Source organism: Mandrillus leucophaeus, unplaced genomic scaffold, assembly GCF_000951045.1.
Source record: "Mandrillus leucophaeus isolate KB7577 unplaced genomic scaffold, Mleu.le_1.0 Scaffold266, whole genome shotgun sequence".
Classification (NCBI taxonomy): domain Eukaryota; kingdom Metazoa; phylum Chordata; class Mammalia; order Primates; family Cercopithecidae; genus Mandrillus; species Mandrillus leucophaeus.
The window spans coordinates 2,332,846-2,350,844 of NW_012102765.1; positions in this window are offsets into that span (position 1 = coordinate 2,332,846).

The window sequence follows — 17,999 nt, forward strand, 5'->3', positions numbered from 1 at the left end:
CGGCCTTAAAAAGGAAGAAAATCCTGACTCATGTTACAATGTGGATGAACCTTGAAGACATTGTGTGAAGTGAAATAAACCAGCACAAAGGCACTCTATGAGGTACATGGAGTAGTCAAATTTATGGACAGAAAGTAGAACGTGGTTGCCAGAGGACAGGAAGGGGGAAGGGGGAGTTGTTGTTAGATGGATACAGAATTCTAGTTTGGGATGATGGAAAGAGTTCCGGAGATTGATTGTACAACAATGTGAATATACTTCACAATACCTAACATAGGCTTCAAAATGGCTAAGATGACAAATTTTACATTATGTTTATTTTATCACAATTAAAAATTTAAAACATACCGGTTGCAGTGGCTCACGCCTGTAGTCCCAGCACTTTGGGAGGCCAAGGTGGGCGGATCACCTGAGGTCAGGAGTTTGAGACCAGTCTAGCCAATGTGGTGAAACCCCGTCTCTACTAAAAATACAAAAATTAGCCAGGCATGGTGGCAGGTGCCTGTAATCCCAGCTACTCGGGAGGCTGAGGCAGGAGAATCGCTTGAACCCGGGAGGCCGAGGTTGCAGTGAGCCAAGATCGCACCATCACACTCCAGCCTGGGGGACAAGAGAAAGACTTCATCTCAAAAAAAAAAAAAAATTTAAACAATGAAACATAAATATTTTCAGATGGAGGGATGATAGGAAGGTACCAGAAAGTGAAGGGGTGGAAAAGCTCTGTCTCTGCCTTGGGCCCGCCTATCACGGAGACAAACCCAGGCAGTGCAGAGCCCAGACCCCAAAATACCCCTAAGTGTTGAGGGCGTGGTCTGGCCTGGGGAGTGGCTGGATATCTGGGAGGGCAGAGGTGGGAACCTGAGGGAGAAGGACCTAACCTTGACCTCAGCCTCAGACCATGGGTCCCTGCTGCCTGCCTGCCTCCTACTGGGGGCCTGCCAGGCCCACCTGTCCCCAAATGCTGGCAGGCTCCCTGCCCGCTGGCTGCTTAGGGAGGTGCTCCCACTTCCCCTGCCCTTGCCTGAGCTCTCTAGGGCTCCTTCATTCTTCAGGTAGGCTGGGGTCCCCCTCTGTGCTGGGCACTGTGGAAGCTCAGCCCTGTGAGACCCGGCCCTGGAAGAGCCCATGAGATGGCCAGAGATGGGCTTGTCTGGCTGGAAGTTGGGAAGAGGCTTCTCCAAGCTGCAAAGTTAAGCGTTCAGTACATAAAAGGGGAAGATTGGCATTAGTGAGAACATGGCCCTGAGGCTTGATGGACCCAAAGCCTCCCAGGGTGTGTGTGTGGAGGGTAGGAGCGGGTATGCACATGGGTGCGGGACCTCATCTAGGTAATGTCTGCAGTCACATAGAATGATCTGACTCAATCTGTGTGTGAGCGCAACTGTTTGTGTGCCTGTGTGTGCGCGCCCACGTGCATGCGCGTGTGTGGTCCTAGTGTAGGTGATGTCTGCGGCCACACAAGATGCTGACTGCGTGTGTGACTCGTGGGCGTGTAGATGCAAGCACAGACCTACGACACATCTGTGTACAGGCTGAAGATCACAACGGGTCTGGCCAGGGCCCGCCGCTGGGCTCCGAGCTGGCCAGCACACCGACGGTTGGATGGGGAGACGCTTCCTGCTCCGGTCCCTAACTCATTATTAAGCTCCTCGCTCTTTGCAGACGCTCCCTGCGCCTCCCCCGCTCCGGGCTGCAGCGGCGCAGGCGCCGGGCCGAGCCGAGCGCCGAGCCGGGAGCGGGCGGCCGCGCTCCGGGCCGGGGTCCCGGGGGAGCAGGTGAGCGACCCGCGCCGCGCGGCCCCCACGGCCCTTGGCGAAGGCGCCTCCCGGCCGCGCTGCGCCGGCGCCCCCGCCTTCCCTGCCTGGCAGTCTCTGTTCGCCTCTGTTGGCATCCTCCTCCTCCCCCCTGCCTGGCATCCCCCTCCTCCCCCTGCCTGGCATCCCTTCTCCTCCCTGCCTGGCATCCCTTCTCCCCCTGCCTGGCATCCCCCTCCTCCTGCTGCCTGGCATCCCTTCTCCCCCTGCCAGGCATCCCCCCTCCTTCTCTTGCCTGGCACCTTCCCCTCACCTGGCACTTCCCCTCCTCCCTACCTGGCATCCCCTTCTCCCTTCCTGGCATCTTCCTCCCCTCCTCCTTTCCAGGTATCTCCTCTACTCCTGACTCTTTCCGTCCCCCCGCCTGGCACCTCCCTCCACCCCCACCCCAACCTGGTACCTCTTCCTCCTACCCCTTCCTTGCACCTCTTCCCTGACTGGCAGACTCCCATTCAGCCCCTCTGTGACAGCACCTCCTCCCCATCACTGCCTGGCATCTTCCCCTCCTTCCCTCTCCAGTACCTTCCTATCCTCCTTCCACCTGCATCTCCCCTCCTTCCCTCGTCTGGCACCCTCCTGCCTGGCACCTTCCCCTCCTCCCCCTGTCTGGCACCACCTCCTCCCATTGCCTGTCACCTCCCCCCTGCCGAGCACTTTCTCAACCTGCTCCTGCCTGGCATGCTCTGCTTCCTACTCCCCCTGTCTGGCACCTTCCCTCCTTCCCCTGCCTGGCATCCTCTCCCTCCTTCCCCTACCTAGCACCTTCCCATCATTCCCCTGCCTGGCACCTTCCCTGTCTCCACTTGCTACCGTCTTCCCTGGATACCCCTCTCCTATTCAGGTTGTCCCTCTGTCCCCCACCTTCCTGCAGGGCACTTCCTCCCAACCCTGGGCTGGTAACCCCTCCCCTATTGCATCGTCCTCTCATCCTCCCTTCCCACTGTGTCTCCCAGACCCCACCAGCTCTCCCATCCCCAGCACTCCCTGTCTCCAGCCTCCTCCCTTCTCATCCCCTTTCCTCCCAACCCTAGTCAGGGTTCATCCATCCGCAGCAGCCCCTTTTGTCCACATGGCTTAACCAGACCCTGAGCCACTCCCAAGCCCCACCTCTGTCACCCACACCCCACTCCTACAGCACTGCTCTCTTCTTGGCTCCCATGCCCCATGGTCTGCTCAGGGACTTCAGTTCATACGTTGGGTCCTGACCCAACAAGCTGGAGACCTTCCTGCTCTTCCAGCAGGGAAGGAAGCAGGGCAGGACTGGACAGAGCAGGCACTAGCAGGGACCAGGAGAGAGGTGCCTAGGCCAGCCAGTGGTCATGGAGCAAGCTGACTACCTGCCTGCCACCTCTGGAGTCCCTCCGTGCCCCTGGGCTCCAGGACCATCCCGGTTACCATCCTGACCTGCCCTCTGGTCTTTGCCTCCAATGCCCAGCTCTCTCCCTCCAACCATTGCCACACCCCAAAAACTGGCCTCTCCAGTCAGGCTTTGGGCTCTGCCTGGGGTCCCTGCTCTGTCTTTCAAGTTCTTTGTCCCGCAGGACCCTGGGGCCGGTATCTGTCTGCTCCCGGCACATAGTGCTCCCACCCACTCCCTGCCTTGTGCCACCCTAGACCCAGCTGGCCTGTGCTGGTTGCCTCCATCCTAGCCCCTTTGTTCTGCACAGCTTCCTGGCTTCCTCTGACCTCTGCTCCAGGGAGTTTGGCTTCTTCCCAGCCTCCCGAGGCCTCCTTGAATCTACCTTGGGGCTCAGGGTGTGACCTCTCCTTCCAGATCCTCAGAATGGCCCTTGGTGCTACAGGCGCAGTGGGCTCCGGGCCCAGGCACCGAGGGGGCACTGGATGACTCTCCAGGTGCAGGACCCTGCCCTATGACTCCAGGTCTTCAGCACCCACCCACCGCGGTACAGGTAGGTGCCTCCTCCCCTGCCAGCCCAGGAGCAGGAGCTCTGGGCCCCATGGAGAGTCGGCCAGCCCTTGGCCCCTGCTCCCACCACATGGCCCCTCCTGCCCATGGCAGGGCCTCTCTGTCCCTCTCCCCACCCCTGCTGGCACCTGTCATTAATGTCCTTCCCTCCATCCCACACTCCCTTTTCTGTGTGCCCTCTCACCTCCTGGTGTCCTTAGGTCCTGCCTCTCAAAGCTGTTCTGAGCCAGGGACAACTAGCCTGAAACCAAGTTTTGGGTTCATGTGAGCATAGTCTGGGCTCTGGCATGCTCCACTTCCTCCCCACCCAGACACCCAGACAACACCCCATCTCCTCTCACTGTGCATGCAGAAGCGTACGCATACGTGCACATGCTCACATGCACACACACCACATGCTCTCTGCGAGCTGGAAGGAACCTGCTGATTCCTTGGCACAACTTGTGCTCAGAAACCTCTAAAAACCCTGCAGGGCCCCAGGCAGGGTTCTGCTTGTGGCAGGAGGGAGGTGGCAGTCGTCTATTGCACAGCCCGCGGTGGGAGCCAACCCTGCCCTGGCCCAGGCGCACCTCTAGCTCTGATGCACTCTGGGACCATTGCTTGCTTGTAGGGCCCTCCTAAGCCTCCTCCCCAAGGAGTGAGAGGAAGATGGTCCGCACTTGTCCGCATCAGTCCCCCCTTGTCCAGAAGGACACACTGAGGCTCTGGGCAGAAAAGTCACCTGCCCCAGAGCCCCACCCAGCATGGTAAGGGGTCGGATCTGAAGTCTGGTCTGAGCTCTGCCTGCCCAGCCCCACCCATCATCACGCTGGCTGGCCTTACCGGTGGGAGGCACCTGGCAACAGGGTAGGTGCTGTCAGGGCCTCAAGGCACGTGGAGCCCAGTCCCTGTCCTCAGGGCCTGCAGCCTTAGAGAGCAGCCTTGGCAATCGGGCACAAAGGGCCACAGACCACACAGGCCTCAGAGCACTGAGGAGGGAGATGTCAGGAAAGTCCTGGAAAGGTGCAATTGGAATGACTCAGAGGAGCCTGAGGTTCGGGGAGGCCTGGGGCTGTGGGCAGAATGAGAGTGCTTTCTGCTTCTCCTTCTTCAGAAGTTGGCAGAGGAACTCATCCTCCTGCCAGGCTGCTCTGAAGGCCAGGGACAGCCCTGTTCCCCTTCAGACTCCCCCAGTGCCCCTCCTCCTCCAGTGAGGTGCAGGCCCAGGGAAAAATGGGGCAGAGCACCGGCTGCTGGGGAATCTGGCCTGGCCCAGAGGATCCAAGCCACACAGGGCAGCAGCAGGCACCAGTCACCTGGTACCCATCACCAAGGAAACACGCCTGGTGCCGCCATGCCTAGCCCCACACCTGAAGCCCTGGGCCACCTGCAGGAAGGTCAAGGCCTCCAAGCAAAGGTCCCACCCTCATCCCCAACACCTCCCCAGCACCTGAGGTGAACTGGGGACTGGTTGCTCAGTTTGTGGTGGTTGGTGTTTTAGCTGAAATTCATAAAGAAAAGGTGTGAGTTAATATATTAAACCAAGCACTCTACAGTTCTGGGGTGGCTGAGGGTAGAGGCCAGGTTGAATAGGGGGCAGGCTGATGGGAGGCAGCTAAGCTTCCTGGGGAGGTGCACCTGAAGTGGTCCCCCACATGGAGAGTCCTCCTGATACTTGACATGCACTGAGTTAGGCCCTAAGGGGCTCCCCAGCAGCAGTTGGTGGGAGCCCTGGGCTGTTCCAGACCTTTCCTGAAGGGTCACTGCAGGATGGGCACAGGGGAGGAGGGCAGGGGAGGCCTGCGAAGATTGGAGCTGGGGCCCTGGGGCAGTAGGTCCATCCTTGTGACACCTGGCCCCAGAGTGGTCCTGGCCGTGAGTCAGAAGCCCCAGCTCCAAGAGTGACAAGGTGGGCTAAGTTTGGCACTTTATTTTGGAACCGCGTTAACATGCAATCGGTGGTGTGCGCTGCAGGCTTTTGGCAGCCAGGCAGGCACTTGGGCATTTGGATGCTGACAGGCCTGGTGCTGGTGCCTAGGCATCCGTCCTCACCCCAAGCTGGCAGTGTGATTGCAAGTGATTAGTGAGAATTAAGTGGTGGAGGTAATGAGCTAGAGGTGTCACCGGGAGGAGGCTGAGACACCCCTCAGGGATGAGTGGACTTCCCTCAGCTGTGGCTGGACTCAGAACCATCTGGGGCCAAGCTGAGGCCACCGCCTGCTTTTGACGGGTACTTGGCTGAGGGACGTCTTGCAGGGACCATTGCTGTGTCCCCCAGTGCTCCTTGCTAATGAGGGGTGTGGGAATCCTTGGTGACTCATAAAGGACCATAGGGGAGGGCTGATCACTTGGGCCAGGCCCACCTTTTGGGATAGCACGTTCTGTTTATTGACTTTCCAAGCTGTGACACCAATTCTTGGCACCCTACACTTACTTCCAGGGATTTCAGAACGTGTCTCATGAGCATGTGCCCCACACAGGCCTCCTACTGGAACTTAAAAACTTGGACCATCTCCCACGTGAACCTTTTTCCCAGACCAAAGAGCGTTCTGGGCAAATGCCCTGGAGTGAGGGACACTGTGCCATGAGGGAGGGAGAGGAAGACACAGGGAGGCGTTCTTATGCTCTGCCTCATCCTGAAAAGGGTTTCAGGTAGTTTTCAAAGATACATATAGTGAGGAAACTGAGACAGAGATAGAGCACAGAAAACATGGTGTCGCCTAGGATGTGGCTGCGGCACCAGATGCAAACCATGAGGCCCGGAGACCCTGATGCGAGCAGAGAAGCAAGCAATTACATGATTTACACTGTGCATAAGATAAAAATCAGACAACTTGCTCAAATCACTGTGATTTCTGGTCCCGAGCCCTTGGGAGGTCTCTCCTGTATGAGGAAATGAAGGGGATACCATGTGACAGAGTTACGCAATGTTCTCAACAATGTCACAACTGCTTCCTAGGGCTAAGGCAAGGACCAACACAATACTGCCCAGCCATAAACATATTGGTAATATTGCTTAACCCAAACTTAAAATTCGGAGCAACTAGAGGAGTGCATTACTACCTTCGGGAAATACCCTCTTTCTCTTTTGTAAGAGACAGGGTCTCACACTGCTGCTCAGGATGGAGTGCAGTGGTATGATCATGGCTCACTGCAGCCTCGAACTCCTGGGCTCAGGTGATCCTGCTTTAGCCTCCTGAGTAACTGGGACTACAAGCGCAAGCCACAATGCCCCCTAGCTTTTGCTCTTTTTGTTTTGTTTTTATTTTAGTAGAGATGAGGTCTCACTATATTTCCTAGACTGGTCTCAAACCCCTGGGCTCAAGCAGTCCACCCACTTCAGCCTCCCAAAGTGCTGGGATTACAGGCATGAGCCATCAAACCTGGCCAGGAAATACTCTGTATGTTGATATTTACAACCATGTTTCTGATAAATATCAGGCAGCAGGAAGATTTATTTGAAATTGGAAATTAAGTACAGTCACATTCTCCAGTAGGGGTAATATCCTTATAGGAAATAAAGAGCTCCTTCAGCACGTAGGCCCCACAGGTGAGTTTGGGTATGAGGAGGGACCAGCCCTGGTCTTTCCCCACAGGTCCTGAACCCATGCAAAAACAAGCACAGGCCTCAGTTAACTTAAGTGCAGGGAAAGTCGAGCTGAAGAGAGGCTTGAACCTGAGGCCCAAGTGTTGTCCTATTTCCTAACCTGGGTTTGCTTACCTGGGCACGGGAGCAGAAGGAGATGATCTGTGTCCTCAAACAGACTCGCCTGGAAGGGGAACACTGGCCACAGGATAAGCAGCTTTGCCTTCAGCACCTTTACCCCACCCTCCTGGGAGAAGGATTGTCCGGCTGGCGCAGGCCCTTACCACCTCATCGGACAGAGCCTCCTCCCACAGGGAAGAAGCGTGGGGAGAGGGCCAGGGTCATTCCAGCATCTCCTCTCCTGGGAATAGAGTACATTTTCCTTGTGAACATGTGAAGACAAGGGAGTAGGGCCCCTCCGCGGTGGGGTGGACGGGCCACATTGCTGAACAGTGACCTCGAGGCTCAGGTCCAGACCTGGAATGACCAAGTCCACCCCCTTTCTTATCTCTCCATTGGAACAATTGCCACATCCTTTTATTTGATGTTATTTCCTAGATAAGTGTCAATTCCATCCGCTCTGATTGCCCACGCCACCGCCCTAGTCCACTCACTGTGGTCTTCTGCCGCCATCTGAGTGCCGCATACTCAGCCTTGCCCCTGCACCAGACCCCAGCCCAGCACTGTAACCAGAATGGGCTTCCTAAACACAAATTTGATTTGTTCCGCCTTCCACTTCCTTGTGGCTTCATTCTTGTGCCCTCACTCAGGGCCCTCACACCTGCTGTTCCCTGCACCTCCGACACCCTTCCCAGCTCCCTTCACCTGGCTAACTGCACTCAGCTTGAAGTCTCCTCTTCGGTTCCACCTCTTGCAGGGAGTCTTTCTCCCACCCCTGCTTGGGCGCGAGGACCACCCACTCTCTTCTGTCTTGCAGCACCTACCAAAGAGTCTCATGCTGAGCTGTAGGGCTCCTTAAAGGCATGGCTGCATCTGTCTTGTTCCACACAGTACAGAGAAATATTTCTTGAATGAATGAACAGATGTGTGAGGCAGTGGACAGAGAGGGGATGGCTCTATGGCTGATTCTAAAATGAGCCCCAGATCCCTCTTGGTGCTGTTAGCCTCACCCTCTCAACACTACCACGATGCAAGGGGGGGCCTTTCTTGCCTGCCAGCCTTGTCCTGCTGTTGCCTGAGCTGCCCCACGCCCCGCGCCCAGCAGCCCTCCCTCCTGTAACTCTGTGGTTGGAGGAGTGCTCCATGCTCATTCCCTCTTCAGTTATTCCTGTGGTGAAGGAGAATGTCACTCCCTCTGACCTTGGTTTTGCCTTTTGGAGTTGCAGGGAGAAACCCCTTTCTCCCTCCAAGCCATCTGACCACCTTTCAACATTTGGAGGCAGTTTTCCCACAGGACCTGTGTCTCCGCCCGGAACATCCAGCTCTGGCTCTTTCAAAGATTCACTGCCTTTGTGCCCCCTGGGGAGCATTGGAGATCCCCCCCAAGGCCATGGCCCATGCTTGGAGCCACCTGGGCCTCTGCGACAGAAGAGGAAAAGGTACTCAGTTTTCTGAGTGACATGTCTCGTCTGTAGAATGGGACATCATGCCCTTCTATAAAGAAGCAACGGTGATGCCAGACCTTCTGCACAATGCCTGCATTCACCAAGTGCCCCTTGCCACTGCAAGTGTTCACATGGGATGCTGAGTGCTGTCCCTGCTCTAGGTGTCATCTGCGTACCCCAGAGCACCATCTAATGCCACCGATGCCTCTCTTGGTTGCAGGTCCCAGCCTGCCATTCATGCTGCCTGCTTATACCACTGGCCACCACCCAGGCACCCAGCAGTCCATTCTTCCTGTTCAATATCTGTCAGCCCCAACATGGAGCTATCTTAGCTTTAGCCCATCTTTCCAGCCCACAGCTCCCATCTAGCCTGGTGCAGTCTGCGGGTGTGAGACGCCTGTCTTCTTTGCCTTTCATAAAGTTTTTCATTGGAAAAAAGAAAAAGTGAGTCAGCAGGGCCCAGGAGAGAGCCCTGTGGTCCCTGGAGATGGCTCAGGGTGGGCCGGCAGCTGAACCCACAGCAGGGGCCTCGAGGGTGGGTGGGCTTGAAGGAGGTGCCAGTGGGTGGGAAGGTGCCCCCCGTGGGGGCCTAAGTAGATGCAAGAGAAGCTGAGCTCCAGTTTCAGGTCTACAGCACCCACTCCACTCTCCCCAGCAGGAAGCAGCACTGTACTTTTGCCTTTTCATGCCTCAGTTTCCCCTCTAACTCCCCCTCCACCATCACCTCACTTGCATCTTACCCAGGCCTCGTCCTTCAGAAGAAAATTCTGTCTTTGAGACACTTTTGATCCATTCAGTGGACAGAGATGTCTCCCCCTGCCACCCGCCACCCACCATCACAGCCCCCACCTCAGATTCAAGAGCAGCTGCCACAAACACAGTGACCTGCAGGAAGTGAAAGAGTGAAGTGGCTGGGGGCAGAGTAATAGCAGCCAGTAGAGACTGAGGGCTCATTGTGGGCTTTGAGAACTATTTCAAGAATTTTAGGCCAGTCGCAGTGGTTCATGCCTGTAATCCCAGCACTTTGGGAGGCCAAGGCAGGAGGATCTCCTGAAGCCAGGAGTTCAAAACCAGGCTGGGCAACAAAGCGAGACCCCATCTCTACATTTAAAAAAAAAAGAGAGAATTTTATGTGGTTTAATTTATCCTAGCCACAACACTATAAGGTAAGTGCTGTTATAATCATCATCACTCTAGATAAGGAAACTGAGGCACAGGGCATGAAGGAACTTTCCCAGTGGTCAAGGCAAGAGTCCCAACTGGTGTCTCTCCACCACATTTAGCCCTCAGAAATTTGCTGTGCCCAAACCTCAGGGGCCCTCACAGGGATAAGACAGCCACCCCTTTATTCAGGGTCTCAACCCAGCCCCTCCTCTTTTGCCCCCAGCACTGAAGCTCACAGTCAAAGACCATTTATCATCTCACACACAGCCTGTTCCACTCATTGACTGTCACTGCTGTGCCCCTAGGAGTATTTGAGTTTGCAACCCCTAAAATAGGGAATGGGGAGGAGATGTGGCAAATGGGAGGGCTCTCGCCCCTCTGAAAAGGTGCAGCCCCTTCTCAGCTCCACCTGATTGTCTCTAAGTGGACTGGTGGTCTGGTCTTGCCAAATTTCTCATTTTTTTTAGAGATTCTGGAAATCTGGCTTTGATGCGAAATCTCTCAGTCTTTAAGGTTGGTGTCTAATTAAAGTGTTTAGGACACAGTGAGGGCTGAGCAAAACCTGTCTGCCCTGCCCAGTTTGTAACACTCACCTTGAGATCTCCTTGCCTGCTCCTTGTCCCCTTCCCTCCCTTCTATCCCCTAGCCCAGAAAACAAACCAGCATTTCTCACTGAGAACTCAGGGCCCCCAGTTTGAGAAACACTGCATTAAGAATTGCTGTCACTTTATTGGTTTGTTTGTTTGTTTATTTATTTATTTACGAGACAGGATCTCGGCTCCATCGCCTAGGCTGCAGTACAGTGGTGCGATCATGGCTCACTGAAGCCTCAACCTCCTGGGCTTAAGCGGTTCTCCCACCTCAGTGCCCCACGTAGCTGGAACTACAGGTGTGCACCACCACACCCAGCTAATATATTTGAATTTTAGTAGAGAGGAGTCTTGCTGTGTTGCCCAGGCTGGTCTCCAACTCTTGAGCTCAAGCAATCTGCCCACCTCAGCCTCCCAGAGTGCTGGCATTACAGGCTTGAGCCACTGCACCTGGCCTGCTGTCGCTTTAGTTGGCTTCTTGTCAGCTACATTATAATTACAATGAAATTATAAACAAAATGCAGAGTCTTTTCAAAAACTTGAGGACCCTCTCCCACAACAGACCCGAATCCCAGTTTGAGAAGCAGTGCTCATAAATCCTCATGATGACTGCTAATGGGAAGGGCGGGGCTGTTGTAGAATCCCTCTCAACTTGTCTGTGTCTTAACTTAAACCCAGAGTACCAACCCCTGAGGACTTCAGAGCACATTTGATAACGAATGGGGGAGCAGTCAGATAGTGACTCAAAAAGAACATGGACCTTATGATCAGAAAACAGGAGTTTGAGCCTCACTTTCGACACTAACTTGCCCTCCAGCTCTGAGTCAGTCTTTCAAGAACTCTCTACGCCTTGTGTTCCTGTCTTTAAAATGGATATAGTAATAGTCATCCTTTCAGCTTCCTGGAGTGTGGAGAGAACCAAATTGGATAATGCATGTTGAACTATTTTGTAGGCTAAGCTCCATGAAGCTCTATGTGTTAATTTGGAGGTGTTTGACAAAGTGTTTCCCTATATCTTTAGGGTATGATACATAAGCGTGGGCTGGATGCAGTGGTGTGCCGATAAATGTTTAACAACTGGCTCTTGGCAGGACGGGGCGTGGGAGCAGAGTTCCGGTTTGTATCGTTCGCCAATTCCTGTGGTATAAATACCACTAGCTGGGTGCAGTGGCTGAAGCCTGTAATCCCAGCGCTTTGGGAGGCCACTGCGGGAGGCTCGCTTAACGCCAAAAGTTCAAGACCAGCCTAGGCAACAAAGCAACACCCCATTTCTACAAAACATTTTAACAGTTAGCCAGGCATGGTGGCATGCACCTATAGTCTTAGCTACTCAGGAGGCTGAGGCAGGAAGATGGCTTGAGCCCAGGAGGTCCATGCTGCAATGAGCCATGATCACACCACTGTACTCCAGCCTAGGCAATAGCCAGACCCTATCTCAAAAAAAAAAAAAAAAACCTCCCACAGTGGCTGATATTCTGACATGACACACTAGCATATTGCTGGCTGGATGTTACTATCATTGGGCGAATTTGCTGAGAATTGAAGAAAGACTAAGCCCCAAAGGGTGTACATTAGTCTGGAGAGAGCCTTGTCTTGCTTCCTGTCCCTTTCTCAATACATTCAGCAAAGATTTAGATGCAGAGTGATGGTCACACTCACTGGATTTATGAATGACACACAGCCAGAAAAGATGGTGAATATTTGGATATTTTGAATTAATATTCAAAAGCTGTCAACATTCACCTTCTAAGAATTATGGGCTAATTCTTAGAAGATGAATATTAACAGGAGTAAATGTTAAGTGTCCCTTCTTGAGACAAAAAGACAACTTTACAAGTAGGGGATAGGGAGACATGTTTTGCATAGAGTAGGAAAAAAAAATTGGCTGGGCGTGGTGGCTCACACCTGTAATCCCAGCCCTTTGGGAGGCTGAGGTGGGCGATCATTTGAGGTCAGGAGTTTGAGACCAGCCTGGCCAACATGGTGAAACACTGTCTCTACAAAAAATACAAAAATTAGCCAGGCATGGTGGCACACGCCTGTAATCCCAGCTACTCAGGAGGCTGAGGCATGAGAATCACTTGAACCCTGGAGGCGGAGATTGCAGTGAGCCGAGGTCGCGCCACTGCACTCCAGCCTGGGCAATAGAGCGAGACTCTGTATCAAAGAAAGAAAGAAAAGAAAAGAAAAAAAATGAGGTTACATTGACAATAAGGTCAGTTCAAGTCCACAGTGCAATGAGTGATTACCAAAGAGTGATACATTAATGGCCATGATGACTTTACTCAGTACTCTGTGACTTAAAGAGAATTTTCACATATGGCAAATCATTACTATTTTGCTATGCACAATACCCCGTGAGAGAGGTAAGATGATAAATGCCCACTGATGAGGAGACTGAGATCAGAGAGGTTAATGGTGACTTGGCACTTTTATACTCCTGTCAATGGATGATGGAATAAAAGCTCAAACTCAGGCCTTCTGGCCTGGATTCTGCCCTGTGCTTTGCACCCTGCTCAGAGGGCTTGCTTTCATCAGGCAAACCAGAGGATGTTCTGAGGGGAGGCCCAGGTGGTAGGTAGACTAGCAGGCAGGTCTCATGACGACCACCCTGGGAGTCCTGAAGAGCAGGCTGTGGGGGTGTTGGGTCACTAGGGCCACCCCAACAAAGGACCACAGACCTGGAAGCTTAAACAACAGAGATTTCTGGTCCCAATGTGGGAGTCTGGAAGTCTGAAATCAAGGTGTCAGCGAGGTTGGTTCCTTCTGAAGGCTGTGAGGGAGGGATCTGTGTCAGGCCTCTCTCCTTGGCTAGAAGTTGAGCATCCTCTCCCTCTGTCTCTTTACATCATATCTCTCTGTGCAAGTCTCTGTGCCCAAATTTCCCTTTCTTGTAAGCACACCAGTCCTATTGGATGAGGGCCCACCCTAATGACCTCATTTTAACTTGATTACCTCTTTAGCGACCGTATCCCCAAATAAGATCACATTCTGATATATTAGGGGTTAGGACTCCAACATATGAATTTTGGGAGACACAGTTCAACCCATAGCAGGGGTACTCTGACAGGTACCTTCAGAATTTGGAGATGTGTCTTACAGAGGAGCAAGATGGTCAGAGCCTCAGGGAGCTGATGGGGTTCAAAACCCTGGGCTATCCCCATCACAGGAAGAACCAAGGCCCCGAGGGACAGGTCGACTCCCTGCCACTGTCCAGTCCTTGGGCCCCTGGGCTGCTGGAACACTAGTGCCCCACCTGGCTCCATGAAGAGCCAGAGGGCAGCCTCCGGCCTCCCGTTCCGGCAGTTACCCTGGGCATTCAGTATGCCACCTTCCCAGCTAGTCCTGGGCCTGGCCCCACAGTCTGTTCCCCCTCTGCCACCACCACCACTGCTGCTGCTCCATGCTGGCTTCCGACACTGCCTCCAGCAGAGGCTTGGGCCCAGCTCCGCTGGACTCCCCAGAACTCCATGGATCCCACCATTGACCTCCTCAGCTCCACATCAGGGAGAAGGAGGTGGCCTGCTGGGGAGTTAGGTGTTTAGCGGGTGATTGCCTCCGTCCTCCAGAGGAACTCCCACAGTTCCTACCCTAGGCGCTGGCCTGGCCTGGCCTAGTGGCTTCTTGTGTGAGACCATCTTCAGAGCACTCATCTTGGGCTTCGGAATGGCTTACAGTCATGCTCTCCTCTTCCGACACCCTGTGCCAAAAGCCACTGCCATCCTGGGGCACTTTCCAAGGCAGGAGCTGACATTAGCTCCTCTCTGTTTCGGGGCAAAATCCTGACTTTGGCCGGGTGCGGTGGCTCACACCTCTAATCCCAGCACCTTGGGAGGCTGAAGCAGGCAGATCACTTGATGTCAGGAGTTCGAGACCAGCCTGGCCAACATGGCGAAACCCCGTCTCTACTAAAAATATAAAAATTATCCGGGTGTGGTGGTGGGCACCTGTAATGCCAGCTACTCGGGCGGCTGAGGCAGGAGAATCGCTTGAACCCGGGAGGCAGAGGTTGAAGTGAGCCAAGATCACACCACTGCACTCCAGCCTGGGCAACAGAGTAAGACTATGTCTCAAAAAAAAAAAAAAAAAAATCCTGTCATCAGGAACCTGACCTTCAGACCCAGTGGCTGATCATAGCAGGTCAAGAGAATGGCAGGTGCAGAGGTCCTGAGGTGGGCAGGGACCCCGTGAGTTTGAGGACCAGATAGGGACTGGCGGAGCTGAAGGCACCCACAAGGTGGAGTCAGCCCTGTGAGCCCTGGCAAGGAATGTGGATTCTGTCAGTGCCGTGAAACCATTGTCAGATCTTAAGCAAGGATGTACTATGGTCCTCACTGCATTTTTTAAAAGATCACTCTGGCCATGCTGTAGAGACAGACAGAATGGAGAGATGGGACGATCAGTGCAGAAGAAAGATGGTGCTGGCCTGGACCAGGGTAGTGACAGAAAAAATGCAGAGACCAGTGGGCTTGAGAGAGCAGATAACAGTGAAACTAATAAAATTTGCCTATGGATTAAATATGAGGGCCAAGGGAGAAGAGGATGTTCATAATAAGAACCACAGAACAGCATGGAAAATGGCCGGACCCTGGAGTTGGGCTGAGGGAATTGGATGGCTTGAAAGATATGGCAATGTAGATGGGCAGGATTGAGGTTTGGAGGGATAAGAGGGACATTCTCCAAGGTGGAACCTGGGGAGGGCAAAGACAGGGCTTTGAGGCTGGTGAGGAGGCCTCCTTGGTGAAAGTGGTAGGGCCTTGGTGGACACATGGCCATCCTGCCTCTCTTTCCCCTCCCTCCCCAGCTGCCTCCCAGGTTTGAAGTTGTGGTTATAGCTTCAGCCTTGATTTAAATCCCTCAGAACACCCCTTGGCATTTTTTTAATTAAAAAAAAAAATCCGTTTAGCAGGAGTGTCTGGCACATTCCACTTCTTCCCATCAAGTCTGCCCACAGCCTCTGGGCTAGGATCTAGGCTAGACACAGGCCACCCGGATGAAAATCCCAGCTCCACCCCTACCAGCTCTGCAACCTTGCACCAGTCATTTTGCTTCCTTAGGCCTCAGTTTCCCCACTTGTAAGGTGGATTAAGGATTGTCCTCGCAAGGTAGGGGGACTGTGGACATGAACTGAGCTTGGAACAAGCAGTGGCTGCTCACAATAAGAGCCGTGTGTGCTGGCTTCCCTGTCACTAGTTTTAGCCTGCTGGGCTCTGCAGGGCACCTGTCCTGCCCTTTCCACTATTCATGACTCTCGCCAAGATAAAGCACGAGTCTTGGGTGCCTCTCCCCTGACCTTCACAGAGGTGCCCAAGGAGGCAGAGCCCCTGAGACCCACAGCACCCCATACCAGCCTTGGGCATCCCGCCCAGCTGGGGCTTTCCCTGGCTGCGCTCAGGGTCCTGCTTAGGTGTCGCTACTCTGAGATACCTGTTGGGGTAGCCCTGCCCCACCCTGTTAGGGGCCCCTCCTCCCTGCTCCCGCAGGGCCCTCTGGACACACCTGGCACAAAGGCCTCTATCCATCTTGTCTTTCTCAATGACCACCAGGTCTCAAGGGCAGAGGCCATGTCATGCATGTAAATGGGCAGCGCTTCCCAGGAGCCGTCCCAAAGGAGGTGCTCACTAAATGCGTACAGAGAACAGAAGGCAGAGGAGCGCACGGGGTGGGAGGAGGCCCTGCTTTTCCTCAGATGCCGTTATCAGCAGTTCCCAAACCTCTGCTTTTCTAGGCCGTAACTGGCCTTACAGAGTCTTTTTAAATTTAAGTCCCAAAGCTGGGCATGGTGGCTCATGCCTGTAATCCCAACACTCTGAGTGGCCGAGGTGAGAGGATTCCTTGAGCCCAGGAGTTCGAGATCGGCCTGGGCAACACAGCAAGACCTTGTCTCTGCAAACAATTTAAAAATTAGCCCGGCATGGTGGCACGTGCCTGTAGTCCCAGCTACTCAGGGGGCTGAGGTGGGAAGATAGCTTGAGCCCAGGAGGTCCAGGCTGTAGTGAGCTGTGATCACACCACTGCACTACAGTCTAGACGACAGAGCAAAACCCTGTCTCAAAAAAAAAAAAAGTTTAAGTGCAGTGGATGTGCTAACGTGTGGTGGCTTCTGAATGTCTCCCTCCTGTCCTGCAGCCCGAGCTGCAGCCCCCACAGCTCAGTTGCGGGACCACAGGTTTCCCACGGCATAACCCCCTGCACGCTAACACCACTTGTGGCTGCTCTCTGCCCAAGGAAGGGTCCAGTGGTTTGAGTAGACCCCACACTTCCCGCAGGGCTCCCAGAGCCGCCGTAATTAGCCACTCTGAATGATCACCTGGCTGGCTTCTAAAAGCGGCAGCTCGGCCCTCACCTGTACCCGCCGTGGCGTTTGTGATGAGCCTGCCACTGAAGGGTTCTGAGAGCTCCCTGGTTCCACTGCACCCCACCCTAGCTGGGGGTTGGTTGGAAGCAGGATCATTCAAGTCCGGGAGATAAGACAGATGAGCAGCAGCCGAGGCCACAGGGAATCCAGGCTGTGGGACAAGCAGGCAGGACCGTTGGGAAGCTGATGCTAACAGCTGCTGCTCGTTAAGTGTTGACCCTGTGCCAGGCACTGTGCTGAATCCTGCACATGCTCAACCACATTTTAATCCTCACATCCACCCGTGCATCACGTGAGGGACCCCCAGTTTTGCAGATGGGGAAATTGAGGCTCCAACAGGTCAGGTAACATGATCAGGGTTATGATCACTCAGTGACTGGGTGGGGTTTGAACCCAGAACCAATTGACTCAAGGGCTGTGGTTCTCAACCCTGGGGCAATTTCACCCTCCAGGGACAAGGGTCAACATCTGGAGATATTTTGTTTGCCACACTGGGTAAAGAATAGAGGCCAGGGATGCTCCTAACATCATACAGTGCACAAGGCAACCCCCACAATAAAGAATCATCCAGCCCGAGATGTCAGCAGTGCCAACTGGAGAAACCCTGTTCTAGAATCCAGGCTAGGAGCCATCACACTGTGGACTGCAGAGACCCTGCCCAGGGCAGTGGGTTCAGGCAGGGGTGGAGAGCATAGCCAGCCTTAGTTACAAGGGTTTGCCGAGAGCAGGCCCCAACATCTGCCGCCTCCCCACTGCCTGCCCCATGGTGAGTCTTCACGAGACTTCTTGGTGCTACTGTAGCCATTTGAGCCCCAGAGTGAAGTCTGCTGAGTTACCAGTGTGCTGTGTGGGGCCGGCAAGAAGCTGAGCTTCCTGTGAAGTCCTTGGTCATGGACAAGCCTCACAAGCCCCATCTCTTCTCAATCCCACTTACTTTTGCCTGGTTCTCCAAGAAATTGGTGGTCCACTCGGCATAGACAGAGCCTGTTGCTGTTCTCATCGCTTCTCCTACCCCT